The following is a 6,000-nucleotide window of genomic DNA, read 5'->3' as shown; positions in this document are numbered from 1 at the left end:
AAAATTACAAAAATCAAATATTTGAAGTTCCTGATCTGATCTACTGCGGAATTTGAATCTAATTTTGGAGAAAATGCATTTTACTAATGTCTCAGAGAATTATTTATATTCTTCCCTGTTGCATAAATTCTTCGTGCTGAGTAAATAAAATTTAGTTCAATATTTGCATAACAATACATAAGATTCTTACTTTTTTGATATTTATTGCCCCCGATGTCAAGATTCAATATTACCTACTACAAAATTCTATAAGCTTCATGAAATAAATTCAATAACGTTGATGTAAAAAAATCTTTTTATAAAGCTTGATGGTCCGAAAATACTTTTCCATTAATAGTTCAATCATATCTATACACATGACATCGCATTTGAAGAAATTCTTTTATGTAATCTTTCCAAGTGAAATGTAAAGAAAAAGGTCGGTCATGCGTGGTGAGTCGATATTTACACGTATATTCGCAAAAGTGATTTTTTTCACTTAATACACAATGATGTCATTTCGTAAATAATTCATATTTTTTCTATATGATTATATACATGATTTTTAAATTATTGTGAATGCATACCATCATCTTATTGTTTGTCAACCGATGAAGAATAAACATTTTTAATAAGATACTAAAATATGAATAAATCATTGTTTACAGTAACACAATAGTTTTTAATTAGAAATATAAATAATAGACAATATTCATTTGAAAAACAGCAAGAAAATGATAATAGAAAACTAATAAATAGAAACAGCATGCTTATTATTTGATATATTTTTTCCAAATTTATTTACAGAGTATTTCAAAACTGTACGTCAAGCCGAAACAGATACCAGTACTAATTGTAACTATCATGAAAAAAAGGAAAAGAATCCTATACAGTTCGAAAATTATGAGCTTTTGAGCACAGCTGTGGTCAAACTATACAATATTTCTGTTATTGCGGTTAATTTTAATAATTATTTTTGTTAATTTAAACTTTGAATCTAAATACCATTTCTTGGAACACAGTCAAAAATAAATGACAATTTCCCCAAGTTCTCTAGAATCCAGACTATTTATATAATCATGAATTTAAAGTTTGAACCACAGTCGAAAATAATGATACAATTGCCCTAAGTTTTTTAGAATCAAGGCTTTTTATTAAATCACTAATTCAAGATATGTAGAGAAAAGAGCAGTAAATAAATAGAGATGCTCTCACACCAAAGGCATAAAAAAATCTAAGTAATGATAATGAAGTCATGTAAAATAATAACTAACCAATTAGATTTACTTAAATGTTTCTGAGTTGACAACTCTTGAAGATGTAAATCCCATAGAAACAATGTTGTAGTAGTATGATTTTTTTGTAAAACATTCACTTTTTATATTATTTATGATTTGTATGATTTACGATCTATGATCATTCTATTATTCATGTTTTTTTATTAAGAATGAAATGAAATGCATTATCTTAAATTAATAAATAAAATACGTCTTACGTAGTTTAGAATATAAACAACTAGATTTTAAAATATTGCAGACTGTTGTGAGCACATTTATTTATAACTTCACAAATCTATATTTTAATCAATAAATTGATAGTATTACTGCTGAAACCATTGTTGTTTCTATTGAATAAAATCATTGAACGAATTTTCTTGTCAGTAAGAAAATCTTTTATAATAATAATAATCGATCTTAACTCTAAGCTCAGCTTTAAGCTTGCCGACACTATTTTATTGTAATATACTGTTAATTAAGTGGGCATCATAAATTGTTGTTTCGTTCGGTAAATTGAAAAATACTAGTTGTATCGTACATTTATAAAATATTGTCGGTTGTTCTTTATTAAATTAAGTTATAATATTAAACTTTATTAATTAAGTTATATATTAATTTTATGATACTAATTTCCAATATGTGCCTATCGGAGTTATAAAGCTTTTAGGTTACACCGACGCGTCGTGATAGAGTTAATGAGAATTTTGAGTGCGATGTGCGTGTGCTAATATACATCATTTGTTGCTAACTAGCGAATGGTTTAGCTCGTTTTAGGCTCGAATAGATTAATTTATATACACCATATTATAGACATTTAACATTAGAAATATTTGAACAATATATTTTCATCAGTTAACTATAATATAATCACAAAATTGAAAATGGAAATGGAAAAATGTAGCATTCAGTATGGCGGTGGAGCTTTCTGATACCCAAAACTCAAATAAGAGAGAAAAATTAACAGAAGATATAGACGTTAATTCCTTTCTAATCAATTTATGTTTTTAAATAAGCCCCTACATACGTAAGGTTATCCTTCGAGATAGTCAATTATATTATAATTTTATATTGTTTTTATTTTACCCGAACACCTTGACGAAACAAGATGATAGTATTGATCTTAACTGTCCTGAAAAATAATAGAAAAAAAATGAGATAAAGTTAGAAATCAAACTAAATTAACAAAACCGCAATCTTTGCTAAAAATAATTAATACTATCAACTTTGGAATCAAAACATATGATTTTAAACAGTGGCACCTAGTACCGGACATTATGCTACACATATGTAGCTATCTCTACACTTGTCTTTGACGAATATTCTTAGATATTGCAAAAAAAGGTTCTATTCATCCACCCTTTTGGCTGGGCTACACCGATGCTCTCAGCTGGTGGATTTACCTTAAGCTTTTCATTCTTTGACTAGTAAATATGAAAAATGGGGGTATGTAGTGACCGTTAGCTCTTATACAGAGCAGAATTAAATAATTGGAAAAAAATTACGTTAATTCTTACAAGAAATATCAATATGTTTACTGTCCGGCACTAAGAGACGACTTAGTGTCCGGCGCTAAGGGACAGACATTTTCGTTCATTTGGTGGCACCTACTAAAATTGGTTAAAAGATCTAATAATATTCTACCATTTTACGGATAGCAATCGAGTAGAACTTTTATCTTTGCATACCACTCAAATGTAAATGCATAAATATGCTAGAATTACTTCCATTGATATTTTTCCATTGATTGGATCACGGCTTGGCGCGTGATCCTGTACCTATGTGCCTCCCATGCCCCTTTCACTTGCATTTTAAAATGAAAAGATTTATACTCGCTTAAATAATACGTGTTAAATAGAGTGTCCGGTGCTTGGTGCCGCCCGGCGTTACGGAACTTCTCCCTAAATGCTTAATATAATATTAATATGAAATAAATATAAATATAAAAACATATGGAACATAAAAACCTTTATACATGGAATCCCAGAATTCAACACAGCAAAAGCCGAAATGAGTTGACAGCAATTATTGAAAAAAAAGTTCTTTGTAAAATAAAAATTATGAGCTTCTCAGTACAACCTAAAACTTACGTACTTTGGTAAAATTATGATTATCGGTTATTGTGTTTTTTTTTTCAATAGTTTTATTCGTTTAAACTTTAGAGCCGTAACTGTAAATAATATTTCTAAAACTACAGTCAAAAATGATACAAATGCCTACAAGTTTCTGTGGTCAAGACTATTTGTTAAACAATGAATTTAAAATTTTCGACTTTGGACCCTAAAAGACCTAAAAAAACGTAGTGGAAATTATTCAAAGTACTTGAATATAATACTTAATCGGGATTACAAAATGGTACTTGTTACTTGTTAGTTTTATACCAAACAAAAAATGTGTAAAAAATAAAAAAACTCCTATTTGCTGGAGAATTTAACTCCCAATTTTTGCACATAATTTGTATTTACACAAGATTTATTATTTGAACAGCTTGTGAGTGAAATGCTCTAGAAAATAATAAACAGAAAAATAAATATTTAAATATATATTCACATACATCAAGAATAATCCATGCGTCTGCATAGAAATTAACCTTTTCGAGCCTTTTCAATAATACCATAAATACGTTCGTCTTAATTTTAATGAATTCTATTCTGAAACGATTTAGCTCTTCTGTTCTATTTAGTTCAGCGACATTAGCTGTTTTTATTTTCACAATATTGACTGCTTTTTGTGTGGCTGTGGCAGTGTCTTATATACGGTGTGCTGTGTGTCATGGATCCGGTTCAAATAATGAATTTTTGCATAATGAATAATACAGAAATGCAATTTGGTCGCAGCGCATCCTAGTGTTACTAGTTTAGTCGGTTTTCATTATTCAAGATATGAGGAAATGGAGAAGATGGGAAATTGCCATCCAACGGGTTGTTAGAACGAGTGCATTACTGGTATATACATTTTTATACATAATGAGTATCATGGTTCATTGTTAGTTGACACACCAGTTTTAAGAAACTTTTCGAATGATCAATAAGGCTAATACAAAGTATTTCATATAGATCTACAGTATATTATTTTAATTTACTGCACACGATTTAACTTAAAATAGAAAATCTAGAAACTTTAACTTATATACAACACCTTACATAGGGTAGGACACAATAGTCCGATTTGACTTTTAGCAATTATACTGTAAAAACAAAGTCAACTACATCAAAACAAAATAACACATATCAAATAAACAACTTTCAAACTGTGGTCAGTAAAATCGTTCTCATCGTAGATATGTGTTTTTAGCCATTTTTCAAGAATGTGTTATATGTTTTAGCCATTTTTTAAATCAAAGGCGGGTCAAAAAGAAACAGCCAAGGGACAAAACAAGCCCACCATTTTATTTTAATTTTACAGAGGTTTTACGGTAAAACAGCTACATGATTTTAACACTATAATTATTAGACTGAACAACAAAATTCAGAATTAGAAGCTAAATATATAAATTTAATATTTATGATAAACAGAGGTTTCTATCAACTCTTATTTCTTTATTGATAAATATTTCTGTTTGATTAATCATAAGCAAACCCATTCTTGATAATAACATGCAAAAATATTTTTCACAGACTAGGTGGTCCTTTTTACCCCAATTATATTGATTGATATTCCTGTTTAATTAATCATAAGCAAACTCATTCTTGAAAAACAATTACCACAAACAAGATAATAACATGGTAAAATAGTTTTCATAGACCAGTTGGTCCTTTCTACCCCAACTACATGTAAGCTACTTCAGAGGTTATATAAAAATACTCATGAATCTAACCTAAAAATAACAATATGCATAAAAATATAAATTAAATAACGTGTACTTGGAAATTATATACTACCTTAAACTAAACAACAGCGCTCAACAGCAACACTAATAATAATGAAACAAAATACTTTCGTTAAAAAATTAACATTGTGACCCACTATATATCAAGATATAGATATTGCCCGATTTACAAAACTTGTGGCTGTTAAAATGTCATATTCTATATTTGAGATGATTTTATTGAACCTTTTTACCCACGGACTTTGAAACCCTGCTCTGCCCTATCAGACAAAAATACCAGATCTAGGTTGTATACAGTGGTAATATCAAACTGCCCAATTTAAAGAGGTGGTGGCTGTTAAAAATGTCATATTTTGAATAGTTTGAGATGGTTTTATTGAACCTTTTTACCCACGGACTTTGAAACCCTGCTCTGGCCTATTAGACAAAAATACCAGATCTAGGTTGTATACAGTGGTAATATCAACTTTGCCCGATTTAAAGAGGTGGTGGCTGTTAAAAATGTTATATTCTAATTGTTTGAGATGATTTTATTGAACTTTTTTACTCACGTCCTTTGAATTCCTGCTCTGCCCTATCATGCAAAAATACCAGATCTAGGTTATATACAGTGGTATCTTTGTAAAAATGTGCCTATAAGGTTTTATTTTGAATTGATTGAATATTGTAGCTATTATTTTGTAAAATTAATTTAAAATTACAAATAAAACATTGGATCCGTTCTACCCCGCTTATATGGTGGAAAGGAACAGATGGAAAATTTTATGAAAATTGTAAAAAAAACACATTTCTATAATTAGAAACTGCTTGTAAATTTGACTGAACATGGTTCGGTAGTTGATGCGTACGATTTATTTGATAAATGTTATCTGTTATAATGTAGTTTATTAGATTTAGACAGTATAATTACTAAAAATC

Source organism: Ctenocephalides felis, unplaced genomic scaffold (assembly GCF_003426905.1).
Source record: "Ctenocephalides felis isolate EL2017-DRISC unplaced genomic scaffold, ASM342690v1 CF-g0.4_SCAFFOLD_03571, whole genome shotgun sequence".
Taxonomy (NCBI): domain Eukaryota; kingdom Metazoa; phylum Arthropoda; class Insecta; order Siphonaptera; family Pulicidae; genus Ctenocephalides; species Ctenocephalides felis.
The sequence above is the reverse complement of the archived record's forward strand: the minus strand, read 5'-3'. Positions refer to the sequence as shown.